This window comes from Tamandua tetradactyla, chromosome 2, assembly GCF_023851605.1.
Source record: "Tamandua tetradactyla isolate mTamTet1 chromosome 2, mTamTet1.pri, whole genome shotgun sequence".
Taxonomy (NCBI): Eukaryota; Metazoa; Chordata; class Mammalia; order Pilosa; family Myrmecophagidae; genus Tamandua; species Tamandua tetradactyla.
In genome coordinates, this window is record NC_135328.1 from 203,842,130 (window position 1) to 203,856,848 (window position 14,719).

Here is a 14,719-nt window from a genome sequence, read left to right on the forward strand (position 1 = left end):
CTGAGGGAGGATATAAAGAAGGCAAGGAATGAATAAAAAGAAGAAGTCAAAAGTCTGAAAAAACAAATCATAGAACTTATGGGAATGAAAGGCACAGCAGAAGAGATGAAAAAACAATGGAAACCTACAATGTCAGATTTTGAGAAGCAAAGATACGATTAGTAAACAGGAAGACAGAATATCTGAAATCTGGCAAGCAAAAGAAAATATAGGGAAAAAAATGGAAAAATATGGGCAGGGACTGAGGGAACTGAATGACAATATGAAGCCCATGAATATACGTGTTGTGGGTGTCCCTGAAGGAGAAGGGAAAAGGAGGAGAAAAACTAATGGAGGAAATTACCACTGAAAATTTCCCAACTCTTATGTAAAACTTAAAATTACAGATCCAAGAAGTGCAGCGCACCCCAAAGAGAATAGATCCAAATAGACATACTCCAAGACATTTACTAATCAGAATGTCAGAGGTCAAAGAGAAAGAGAGAATCTTGAAAGCAGCAAGAGAAAAGCAATCCATCACCTACAAGGGAAGCCTAATAAGACTATGCATAGATTTCTCAGCAGAAACCATGGAGGCGAGAAATATATTTAAATTACTAAAAGAGAAAAACTGCCATCCAGCAAAATTGTCCTTCAAAAATGAGAGAGAAATTTTAAAACATTTTCAGGCAAAAAATCACTGAGAGAATTTGTGACCAAGAGACCAGCTCTGCAAGAAATACCAAAGGGAGCACTAGAGGCAGATACAAAAAGACAGAAGAGAGAGGTGTGGAGAAAGCTATAGAAAAGAAGACTATCAGTAAAGGAAAAAAGAAGAAAAATTAGATGTGACATATAAAATTCAAAAGGCAAAATGGTAGAAGAAAGTACTACCCGTAGAATAATAACACTAAATGTTAATGGATTAAACTCCCCAATCAAAAGACATAGACTGGCAGAATGGATTAGAAAACAGGGCCCATCTTATATGCTGCCTACAGGAAACACATCTTAGATCCAAGGATAAACATAGGTTGAAAGGGCAAGGTTGGGAAAAGATACTTCATGCAAATAACAATCAGAGAAGAGCAAGAGTAGCTATACTAACATCCAACAAATTACACTTCAAATGTAAAACAGTTAAAAGAGACAAAGAAAGACACTATGTATTAATATATGTATTAATAAAAGGAAAAATTCAACAAGAAGACATAACAATCATAAATATTTTTGCACCCAGCCAGAATGCTCCAAAATACATGAGGCAAACACTGAAAACACTGAAAAGAGAAATAGACACATCTACCATAATAGTTGGAGACTTCAATTCCACACTCTCATCAATGGACAGAACATCTAGACAGAGGATCAATAAAGAAACAGAGAATTTGAATAATACAATAAATAAGCTAGACTTAACAGACATTTATAGAACATTAAACCCCACAACAGGAGGATACACCTTTTTCTCAAGTACTCATGGATCATTTTCAAGAATAGACTATATGCATGTCACAGAGCAAGTCTCAATAAATTTAAAAAGATTGAAATCATACAATACACTTTCTCAGATCATAAAGGAATGAAGTTGGAAATCAATAATAGGCAAAGTGCCAGAAAATTCACAAATATGTGGAGGCTCAACAACACACTCCTAAACAACCAGTGGGTCAAGGAAGAAATTACAAGAGAAATCAGTAAATATCTCTAGGCAAATGAAAATGAAAACACGACACATTAAACCTTATGAGATGCAGCAAAGGCTGTGCTAAGATGGAAATTTATTGCCCTAAATGCCTATATCAAAAAACAAGAAAGGGCAAAAATTGGGGAATTAACTGTTTACTTGGAAGAACTGGAGAAAGAACAGCAAACTAACCCCAAAGCAAGCAAAAGGAAAGAAATAATGAAGATTAGAGCAGAAATAAATGAAACTTAGAATATGAAAACAATTGAGAAAAATCAACAAAACCAGAAGATGGTTCTATGAGAAAATCAATAAGACTGATGGACCCTTAGCAAGATTGACAAAAAGAAGAAGGGAGAGGTTGCAAATAAGTAAGATCAGAAATGGAAGAGGAAACATAACCACTGACCCCACAGAAATAAAGGAAGCAATGACAGGATACTACGAACAACTTTATGCTAATAAACATGACGATGTAGATGAAATGGATAACTTTCTACAAAGGCATGAACAACCAAAAGGCACATGAAAAGATGCTCAACTTCCCTGGCTATTAGAGAAATGCAAATCAAAACCAGAATGAGATATTATCTCACACCCACCAGAATGGCCATTATCAATAAAACAGAAAATGACAAATGCTGGAGAGGATGTGGAGAAAGAGGCACACTTAGTCACTGTTGATGGGAATGTCAAATGGTACAACTGCTGTGGAAGGCAGTTTGGCGGTTCCTCAAAAAGCTAAATACAGAATTGCCATATGACCCGGTAATACCATTGCTAGGTATCTCCTCAGAGGACATGAGGGCAAGGACACAAACAGACATTTGCACATCAATGTTTACAGCAGCATTATTTACAATTGCGAAGAGATGGAAACAGCCAAACTGTCCATCAACAGGTGCGTGGCCGAACAAACCATGGTACACACACATGATGGAATATTATGCAGCCATAAGACAGAATAAATTTATGAAGTATGTAACAACATGGATGTACTTTGAGGACGCTATGCTGAATAAAATTAGCCAGAAACAAAAGAACAAATGCTGTATGGTCTCACTGATACGAACTGACAGTACTGAATAAACTTGGAGAATTTCATTGGTAACAGAGACCATCAGGAGGTAGATCGAGGGTAAGATATTGGGTAATTGGAGTTGAGGGGATACAGATTGTGCAGCAGGACTGAATGCAAAAACTCAGAAATGGATAGCACAATACTACCTAACTGTGATACAATTACGTTAAAACACTGAATGAAGCTGAATGTGAGAATGATAGAGTAAGGAGGGATGGGAGCACAAATGAAATCAGAAAGATAGACAATAAAGACTGAGATGGTATAATCAAGGAATGCCTAGAATGTATAATGATAGTGACTAAATGTACAAATTTTAAAAATGTTTTTTCATGAGGAAGAACAAAGAAATATCATTACTGCAGGGTGCTGAAAATAGATGGTAATTAATATTCAAAAATTTTACCTTATGTGTGAAACTAAAGCAAAAAATGTTTATTTGGTACAAAATTTATATTTTGACTAGTGCATTTCCTAATATAACTTACGCAGACACCTTAATTGAACGCATAAGTACATGGAACCTTGAGTAGGACATGAGATTTTGTTGGTTTGTCCAGAGTGATGCCCCAATAAATCCCAGAGTGATTTGATCAGTGAATAAAAAAGTATTTGCAAAGTCCCCTTCAGGGAATGGTGAGAAAAGGGGAAAATTCAACTTCCCCAAGTTGAATTCTTGATATTCTCACAAGCAGTGCGGACAACCAAAGCTATAGGCTGAGCCCCCAATTTTGGGGTTTGTTCGTATGAAACTTAACCCCACAAAGGATAGGTCAAGCCTACTTTAAATTAGGCCTAGGAGTCACCCCCAAAAGAACCTCTTTCGTTGCTCAGATGTGGCCTCTCTCTCCAGCCAACACAACAAGCAAACTCACCACCCTCCCCCTGTCTACGTGGGACATGACTCCCAGGGGTGTGGACCTTCCTGGCAACGTGGGACAGAAATCTTGGAATGAGCTGAGACTCAGCATCAAGGGATTGAGAAAACCCCCAGAATGAGCTGAGAGTCAGCATCAGGGGATTGAGAAAACCTTCTCGACCAAAGGGGGAAGAGTGAAATGAGACAAAATAAAGTGTCAATGGCTGAGAGATTCCAAACAGAGTCCAGAGGGTTATCCTGGAGGTTATTCTTACGCATTACATAGGTATCACCTTGTTAATCAAGACATAGTGGAGAGGCTGGAGGGAACTGCCTGAAAATGTGGAGCTGTGTTCCAGTAGCCATGTTTCTTGAAGATGATTGTATGGTGATATAGCTTTCACAGTGTGCCTGTGTGATTGTGAAAACCTTGTGCCTGATGCTCCTTTTATCTGCCTTATCAACAGATGAGCAAAACATATGGAATAAAGATGAATAATAGGGGGAAACAAATGTTAAAATAAATTTAGAGTGAAATGCTGGTGATCGGTGAGGGGGAGGGGTGGGGGTATGTTATGTATGAATTTTTTTCTGTTTTCTTTTATTTCTTTTTCTGAATAGATGGAAATTTTCCAAGAAATAATCATGATGATGACTATGCAACTATGTGATGATATTGTGAATTACTGATTATATATGAAGAATAGAATGATCAAAAGTTATGAATGTTTGTGTTTTTTGGGGTTTTTTGGTATTTTAAGAAAAAAATGAAAAAAAACACACAAAAATATATATATAATCTAAATGTTGATAGTTTTTCAATTTCTATCTCCAGCTCAGACTCTCCCCTGAACCCCATCTTCCACTACCTACTCAACAACTCCAATTGGAGATCTGATAGGATCTGAAACATACCCAAAACTCTCTTGCCACCTCTTCCCCAGCAATCATATCCTCCAGTTGTTCAGAAGGAAGCCTTAGAAGTCATACTTGACTCCTCTTTTCTCTCTTACCCACCCCTATATCCCATTCTTTTATCAAATCCTGATGACTGTATCTTCAAAATATATCCAAAGTCTGCTCACTTGTCATTACTTCCACTGACACCACTCTGGTCAGTTACACCTCTTATCTGAATATTGTTAACAACCACCTAACTGGCCTGCATGCATCCACACTTCCCTAACTGTACCACTATCTCCATCCTACCTTCTTTTCCTCAGTTGTCAGAAGGCTCTTTTTAGCACATAATCCAGATCTTCTTACTTTTTTTGCACAAAAGCCTCCAATGGCTTCCTGGCTCACATACACACAAAAAAGTCAAAAGTCCTTATAATTATAGACCTGCAAAGCCCTTCATGATCTGATCTGTCATTAATTCTCTGACTTCATCTTTCTCTGCTCTCCCTCTCACCCATTCTGCTCTAAGGACACTGCTTTCCTTAATATTCCTGGACTTCTAAGCATGCTTCTGCCTCAGGGTCTTTACATTTGTGTTTCCTCACCTATCTGCATGTCTTGCTCTCTCACTTCCATCAGGACTCTGCTCAAAGACCTTCCCTGACCATGGTCTTGAAACAGCAACCTCCCCCTCCAACTTCAGAAGATCCCATCCCCCCTACTCTGTCCTATTTTTCACCATAGTACTTATCAGCTGATATACTATATATTTTCCTTGTTTATTATCTATCTCCCTTCACTGGAATGTAAGCTCCATTAGGATAGGAACTTAGTTTTATCATCTGCTATATCCTATATCCCAGTGCTTAAAATTCTGTGTAACACAAATATTATTGGTTAGTTGTTAGAATGAATAAATGAATGGAGGGAAATGTGATGATAGAAATTTGCACATAGAAACCCACTTTGGGAAACAGGGAAGTCCAGGAGTTACAGTAAGACTTTGAGGAGGGGGTGACAGCTAATCTGTGTCTTAAAAGATGAGTAAGCACTGATAAGGTAAAAAGAAGATATTGGAAGAAAAAGATATTCCAAGCAGGGATGCCTGCGTGAGCACAGGCACACAGATAAGAAAAGATTTCATCAAAATTAATAACTTTTGTGCATCAAAGGACATTATCAAAAAAAGTAAGAAGACCGAGAATTAGATCAGCAAATGATGGTGTATATGTATGATCAATATGGTGCTGCTACAAAAAGGAACAAAGTGGTAAGTAATGTAATGTTGTGAATGAACCTGTGGGACATTTGGTGAGGCAAAATAAGCCAGAAACAAACCACACAGTGGAGGGGAGGAGGTTTGAATGGTGGGATTACAAGGTCAGCAGTACTGGAACACAAAGCAGGGGACAGAGAGTATAAAGAGGTGAATCTAGAGGGACACGTGAGGGCCTAGCCACAGAGGGATGTACAGGTCACACAGAGGAGCTTGGATTTTTTCCTAAAGGCAGTTATGAACCATTGAAGGGCTCTTAAGCAGGAGAGTCACATGGTCAGATTTTCATTTTAAATATATCACCGAGTATCTGCAGACAATTTTACAGGGACAATATTAGATACAGACTCAATTATTGCTGAAGTTCAGGGGAAAAATTAATGAAAGCTTCAACCAGGAGTAGCAGTAAAAGGATTCAACAAATGGTGCTGGAAAAACTGGATATTCTCATACAAAAGAAGGAAACTGGACATTTACCTCACACCATACAAAAAAAATTAACACAAAGTAAATCAATGACCTAAATATAAGAATTAAAACCATAAATCTCTTAGAAGAAAACAGGTAAAAATCTTCAGGACCCTGTATTAGGTAATGAACTCTCAGATACGAAAGCAAAAACAAAAGCAACAACAACAAAAATAGATAAACTGGATTTCATCAAAATTAATAACTTTTGTGAATCAAAGGACATTATCAAAAAAAGTGAGAAGACTGAGAATTAGATCAGCAAATGATGGTGTATATATATGATCAATATGGTGATGCTACAAAAAGGAACAAAGTGGTAAGGAATGTAATGTTGTGAATGAACCTGTGGGACATTTGGTGAGGCAAAATAAGCCAGAAACAAAAGAGCAAATATCGCTTGGTCTCATTTAGAAAATACTTATAAGAAAATTGGGGCCTAGATTGAAGCTCTTACAGCAGTCAACATTTAGTCTGGAGCAATAATTGTTATTTCTGAATTTTGTGAGGTTGTTTTATATATGTACACCGTGATATTTAGACATAAGAATGAAGCTGATCAGGTTGGGATTAAGGTAATCCAGAATAGAGGGGTAAGGAAGACATTGTCTGTATTTTAGAACTTCACCTACCATATGAGACTAAAGGAAGAAAAGTTTAATTTGTTCAGAACCTAAATTTTCTTTAGCACATAATCCAACTCAACCTGTCTGGATAGATCATTTAAACAATCCAAACACAGGAAGCCAAGAGGGCTTTTAATCCTGTATAGCTTAATATAATGCCTGGATATAATGCAGAGAATATTAAGCAGATAATAAAAAAGTATTAGCAAAGTCCCTTGAGGGATGGGAGAAAAAATACGAAACTATTAAACTTGACCACTGGGGAAACCCTTGATACGGTGTCAAACATTAGGGACACCCAAAGCAATAGGCCAAGCCCTTAATCTTGAGGTTTGTGAAGCTTCCTGTGAAGCTTATTTATGTAGCAGAGAAGCTTAGCCTACCTATAGGCCTAAGAGTTACTTCTGGAGGACCTCTTTTATTGCTCAGATGCAGCCAATCTCTCTCTGAGCCCAACTCTGCAAGTGAAATCACTGCCCTTTCCCCTAAGTGGGACATGACATCCAGAGGTGAAAGACTCCCTAAGTGGGATATGACATCTAGGGGTGAAGGCATGGGAGATGATTCCCTAGGATGAGCCTGGCCCTGGCACCATGGGATCGACGAATACCATCCTGACAAAAAGAGGGAAAAGAAGTGTAAGAAATAAGGCATCAGTGGCTGAGAGAGTTCAAATAGTGGAGAGGCTACTCTGGAGGTCACTCTTAAGCAAGTTTCAGTTAGACATTGCTACCTATCATAGTTTGCCAAACCCCAATCAAAACCACTCTTGCCAGGAATACAAGGGTAGTTCAGTGGTAGAATTCTCACCTGCTATGCGGGAGAACCAGGTTTGATTCCCAGTGCATGCACTTCCCCTCCTGCCAAAAAAATTCAACAAATGGTGCTACAATTATGGGGAGTCACACAGAAAAAGAACGAAATGTGACCCCCATCATACGGTATACAAAACAAGCAAACCATTTCTGCCAATCCTCAAGAACACCTAGGGTATTACATAAGATTCTACAAAGGCTCCATGGACTAGGGTAACCTTCCAGAAACCTACAACCTCAGAGGGTCCCTAGACCATGTAAATCATGAAATGCAGAGAGGCCCGTCTCTCCAGAACATCAACTAGTTCATCTCCCAATCACATATTACTGAAAACCCCTTCCAACATGAAAAAGTTAGAATACCTCTAAAGAGTGAGAGAAAGATCAAAGGTGATGGTGGAGTTACACAGAGAAGGCAGAGTTTAACAAATGAGTATGATTGCTGAATCATTATATTAATATTCCTTTTAATCTCCAGTGTCTTGGAGTAGCTAGTAGTAAAAACTTAAAAACGTAGAATTGTAACCCATACCAAACTCTGAAATCTGTTCTACAACAATTATTGCAGTTGTGTTTTAAAATTTATTGCTTTTCTGTATATATGTTATTTTTCACAAAAAAGAAAAAAAGTCAATTGTGATGATAAATGCACAGCTATATAATGATATTGTCAACCAGTGACTGTGTAATTTGGATGATTCATTGGGTTGTGACTATATAGCAATAAAAAAAGGATTTAAAAAAAGTGAGAAGACAACCTACAGAATAGGTGGAAATATGTGGATATCATATTTATGATAAGGAATTAATATCCAGAATACATAAAGAACTCCTACAACACAAAAACAAAATGACAACTCAATTAGAAAATGGGCAAAGGACTTGAATAGACATTTCTCCAATAACCACAGAAAAAGATGTTCAACATCATTAGGCATTAGAAAAATGCAAATTAAAACCACAACAAGATACCACTTCACAGCCACTAGAATAGCTAAAACTAAAAAAATGGAAAATAACAAGTGTTGGAAAGGATGCAGAGAATCACAAACCCTCATATATCATTGGTAGGAATGTAATATGGTGTAGCCACAATACAAAACAGTTTAGTGACTGCTTAGAAAGTTAAATATAGAATGACCCTATAAAAAGGGTCATTTTTTATTCCTATAAAAAGGAATAAAGTTCTGATAGCCACAACAACATGAATGAACCTTGAAGTCTTCATGTTCAGTGAACAAAGTCAGATACAAAAATTTTGAATGTTGTATTATTTTACTTATATGAAATACCTAGAAAAGCAAAAACACAGAGCCAGATTACAGGTTACCGGGGCTGCGGGGAACAGGCAATTCATGCTTAATGGGTACAGAGTTTTGTTTGGGAGATGAAAAAGTTTTGGTAATGAATAGTGGTGATGGTTCTACAGTATTGTGAATATAATTAATATCATCAAACTGTATATATGAAAGAGGTTACAATGGGTATTTTGTGTTGTTTATTGTTACCATAATAAAAATTTAATTTAAAAAAGGAGAGAGAGGATTAGAGACCAAAAAATATTTAGAAAGTATAACTGCCATGACTTAGGGTCTGAATGGCCATGAGGGAAAGAGACAGCTACCAGGTTCCTGATTTGGCGAGTTAGTAGATGACGCCACCATCCAGATAATAAAAGAAAAAAGAGGGTAGAGAATTACAAGTGTCAAAATAAAAACAGTGGGTACCTTTCGGCCGGAACTACCATCCTACAGTAATCTGCCAAAATGACAAACACAAAGGGAAAGAGGAGAGGCACCCGCTATATGTTTTCTAGGCCTTTCAGAAAACATGGAGTTGTTCCTCTGGCCACATACATGTGAATCTACAAGAAAGGCGACACTGTAGACATCAAGGGAATGGGTACTATTAAAAAAGGAATATCCCACAAATGTTACCATGGCAAAACTGGAAGGGTCTATAATGTTACCCAGCATGCCACTGGTATTATTGTAAACAAACAAATGAAGGGCAAGATTCTTGCCAAGAGAATCAATGTGCGTATTGAGCATATCAAACACTCCAACAGCAAAGATAGCTTCCTGAAGCATGTAAAGGAAAAATGACCAGAAAATAAAGGAAACCAAAGAGAAAGGTACCGGGGTTCAACTGAAGCGCCAGCCTGCTTCACCTAGAGAAACACACTTGTGAGAACCAATGGAAAGGAGTCTGAGCTTCTGGAACCTATTCCCTATGAACTCATGGCATAAAAGGTATAAAAAATAAAATACTTGCAGGATACAAAACAACAACAGTGGGTTGCCTTTGTTAGCAGGATTATGGATAATCCCCCCACCACAATTTCCTTATAATCTCCAACATTTAAATGTAACAGCTAAAAAAAGAAAAATAACTCCTGAAATGAAAATAAAATTTTCAGTTCTAATCACCTTGATGCCCATCTATACCATGTACATAATATTTTGGGATATTCAGGAATCCATATAATGTTTTCAGTTTTCTCAAAGAGGAACCTTGGGAACATTCTAGCCCTCCTGTTTGAGTACAGCTTAAGTTTTAATGTTTCAGCCATTATAAAAATGAATACTTTTTAAAGATTTTTCAATTTTTATTTATTTATTTATTTTTTAGGTGCACGGTCCAAGAAATCAAACCCGTGTTTCCTGAACAGAAGGTGAGCATTCTACCACTGAACCACCCGTACACCCTTAAACATTTTTTATTGTGAAGTATAACACATACAAAAAAGCTGTAACTTCAAAGTACATTTTAACAAGTAGTTACAGAACAAATTTCAAAATATGTGTATGGTTTCCATAATTTCAGGTATTTCCTTCTAGCTGCTCTAAGACACATATCAGTTAATTGATTCAGTAATCATACTCATTTGTTAAGTCCTATCTTCTCTGTTACTCCTCCTTTTCCGTTGATCCTTCTCCCAGTCTTTATGGATATTTGGGCAATGGCCATTCTAATTTCTTCAAGTTGAAAAGAAATGTTGATATTATAGGATGGGGGATGCAACTGGTTGATGCTCTTGGAGAGACCGGCAACTCTGGGTTTCAGGGCTTATCGAGCCTAGGAAGCATTTGGAGACTTTAGATTTCTGAAAAACAAACTTAGTGGAACTTTTTATAGAGTCTCAGCACCCTGGGCATTCTTTAGGGTATACAGAATAATGTTGGTCGGGGCTTGGCATACCATGGCAATTAGCAATATCTAGCTGAAATTTGCATAAAACTCCAGCATAGCCTCTTGACTCTATTTGAAATCTCTTAGCCGAGCCACTGATAACCTTATTTTGTTACATTTCTTCCTCCCTTTTTGGTCAGGTAGGCATTGTCCATCACACAGTACTAAGGCCAAGCTCATCCACGTTGCCAGGAAGATTTACACCCCTGAACTGATATCATGTCCCATGTAGGGGGGAAGGTAATGATTTTCCTTGCAGATTTGGGCTTAGAGAAAAAGAGGCCACATCTGAGCAACAAAAGAGGTTCTCTGGAAGGAACTATTAAGCATAATTATAGGTAGGTTAACTTCTCTGTTACAGAAATAAGTTTCGTAAGAGCAAGCCTTAAGATCAAGGGCTTGGCCTATTAACTTGGGAGTCTCTAATGTTTGAGAGAGCATTAAGGATTTCTTATGTGGGAAAGTTTAACAGTCCTATATGTTTTTTCCAGAACCTCAAGGGACTTTGCCAATATTTTCAATTATCTGCCCAACATACTCTGGAACGCATCCAGGTAATACACTGAGCTATACAGAACTGCAAGACCTCATTCCCAATTCTAGGCTCCATGTGTTAGGCTGTTTAACTAAACTGGTCAGGCAGGTTAAGTTAGATTGTGTGCTACTGAAAATTTAGGTTTTAGATAAAATAAGCTTTTCTTCCTTTGGTCTCAGACAGTAGGTGAAGTTCTAAAATACAGACAGTATCATCCTTTACCCTTATATTTTGATTTAACTTTGTCCCAACCAGATCAGTTTTGCTCTCATCTCTAATTGAAGCCTGATCTCTTTCGTTTTTTTTTTTTTTTTTAAACAGTTGTGTGTAGCAATGCTGACTTTCAGAGCTGCAGAACTCCAACTCTGAGTTTTAGGTGTCACGCAGGTACTCAAAGTTCCAGGAAAATACCAGGTTATACACATATAGCACAGCATCTCAGAATTTAGAAATAACACTTAAAGCTCAGGAAAAAAATGTGACTGCTGTTAAGAGCTTACAATCTAGGCCCCGATTTTCTTCTAAGTATTTTCTAAAAAAAATATATATATATATATTTGTCCTTTTGCTTCTGGCTTATTTTCTCAACATAATGTCCTCATGGTTCATTCACCTCATTGCATGCCTCCTGACTTTGTTCCTTTCTGTAGCCACACAATATTCCACCATATGTATACACCACAGTTAGCCCTTCCGTTTTTCAGTCAATGTACCCTTCAGCCACCTCCATCTATTGGGTATCATGGATAATGTCGCCACAAACATCAGAATGCAAATGTCTATTCAAATCCCTGCTTTCCGTTCTTTTGAGTATACTCCCAGTAATAGGACTGTCTAATCACATGGCAACCTTATATTTAGCCTCTTGTGGATCTACGACATTACCCTTCAGAGCGGCTGCCCCATTTTGCTACCCTACTAACATTGAATAAGTACACCTCTCTCTCTGCATTCTCTCTAGCACTTGAATCTTTTATTTATTTATTTATATATTTTGAATCTGCAGGTTTTGTTCAGATATATTCATATAGCATATATTCTATCCAAAATAAAGTTTCACAGTATCTTCATTTAGCTGTGCAATCATCACTCTCAATTTTAGACAACTTTCGTTGCTCCAAAAAGAAAAATAACAGACACACCCACACCAAAGAGAAAATCGAAAACTCTCCTTAACTCTTGTTCTCCTCTAATTACTTACCCTTAGTATTGTTGTGGTACTAGTGATGTATTCTTGTTAAATGTAGATCATAGCATGCAATAAGTAATTGCTCCCATATACCTCTCTATTATTAACTCTTTTTACAAGTGTCATACCTTTAAAGTAGTTCATCAAAACACATATATCTTTTAATAGATGAAGAAACTCAGGCCAAGGAGCTAAGTGATAGTGATCTGCTATAATAGCAGCAGGAAGATCAGGATTGGAATCCGTGTCTTCCAGTATTTATGGAAAACAAACAAAAAAGGTGATAATATTTAAAACAGCAAAAGTAGGAGCTATCCTTAAAAAAGAAAAAAGAAGATAACTGAAACTTTGTATTAGGTTCTCATTTTAATAGCTGACAAAATATCAGAACAAGAATTCAATTTGCAAATAACACACAACTCAATAATAGAAGAGGAAATAATAAAATGAATTAAGCAGAATAAGCAATTGAGCAAGGTTAAAAAAAAAGAATAGGATTCTGTGGCTTATAATACTTAGATAATAAAAACTGGTTATAAACTTAAGCAAAAAAAGAATGGGAAGGTTAAGGCAGAAAACACTCAAAGGTGGTCAAGGGCTTAATAATGAAAGTTAAGTTGGCAATGTTGGAAGTTAAAAATTTACTAAGATTAACAGGAATACTAATTAAGGAATAGACTTTTGATAAAATGGTATATTGAGCTGATGGGCCTCTTCTCCCACTACAAACACACAGAATTACTGGATAAAACATAACAAAAATGCTTTAAAAATATGTAGTCAAGCTTTGAAAAAAACAAAAAGAAAAGAAATTTCCAGGCACCTGATATCAAAGACACATCAAAATCAAAGCTAGAACAGTAAGTGGGAGCTGAAACATGGTATACCCTAGGGGTTTCAAACTCTCACAAAAGCCCTTGGCTTGGCTTAATCCTCACATAGAGACTGCAAATGCAGCTTTAGGCAGGTAAAAGGTGAAGGAGTCGAAATTGAGACTCTTCTATAAAGACCAGAGTCTCAAAAGCCTAGCCTTCCTTGATATGGAGTCTAAAAAAAATCTCTGCTCAATGGCTCAGAAAAGTAGTAATAAAGTTGATAATTTTATGGACCTTGAGAAGAAGGAGAAAAGGTACCCACAAGAAATTTAAAATTTCAGCCAATGGCATGCAGAAGTGTAGAATCCAAATTTACATCCTGTATGACACAGGAGCCCCCAAGCTGAGAAATTAAGATAAAAACTGGTCTCTGACATATAACAAAAAGCAAACAAAAATACCCTGAAACCATTCTGTAGGAATACTTTCATAGCTCACTCAAGGCACAAGAACTCCCATGGTGGGGTGGGGAGGGTGGAATAGAAAAAAGGTTACAAACCATATGAAGAAGATCTGAAAGTGAATGGTAAACTATAAAAGCTAATAGTAGAAAATATCAGGGGGTATCTGTGAGGCAGCGGTAGAGAAAGGCTTTATAACGCCCCCAAGAGGGGGAAAGAAAAAAAGGATAAATTTGACTACAACTATATTAAAGGGTTCTGGCAAAGAACTCTATAAACATGATTAAAAGATACATGGCAGAACTGGGAGAACTCCTACAAATCTTAAGAATGAAACCCAAGGAAAAAATGGGCAAATGATATAACCAGGCAATTTAAGGAAGAGGAAGCTTACTTGGCTAATAAATAGTAAAAGTAATTGTTTTAATAATAGTCATAGCAGCTAACATTTATTTGATGCCTATTACATTCAAAAAGAGTTCGATAGGCTTTACATATACTAACTCATGCTATCCTCTTAAGAATCTGACGAGGTAGGTACTGTTACTACCTCCGTTTGCTGATGGGGAGATAAAGAACAAGGGAAGTTGAATATTTCCCCAATGTCCCATAGTAACATATGCTTTACATACATTAACTCATGTTATCCTCTTAAGCATCTGACGAGGTAGGTACTGTTATTGTTTCAATTTACTGACGGGGAGATAAAGAACAAGGAAAGTTGAATATTTCCCCAATGCCCCACAGTAACATATGGTAAACCCTGGATTTGAATATATAGTGGTGGGACTATAAATTAATAAAGTTTTTATGGAAAAGCAATCTGGTGATATTTA

The 14,719-nt window shown here is 37.0% G+C and overlaps 1 protein-coding gene and 1 long non-coding RNA gene across 4 annotated transcripts in view; one reads left to right on the plus strand and one right to left on the minus strand.

Moving 5' to 3' along the window:
- Positions 1–14,719, minus strand: part of ZBTB40 (zinc finger and BTB domain containing 40) — a 120,493-nt gene that overhangs the window by 44,885 nt on the left and 60,889 nt on the right. The gene's annotated exons all lie outside the window — the stretch shown is intronic.
- Positions 9,651–14,719, plus strand: part of LOC143674774 (uncharacterized) — a 34,907-nt gene continuing 29,838 nt past the window's right edge. The window contains exons 1-2 of the long non-coding RNA XR_013171211.1: positions 9,651–9,943; positions 10,323–10,365. This is a non-coding gene — a long non-coding RNA (uncharacterized LOC143674774). The remainder of the gene's footprint in view (positions 9,944–10,322; positions 10,366–14,719) is intronic.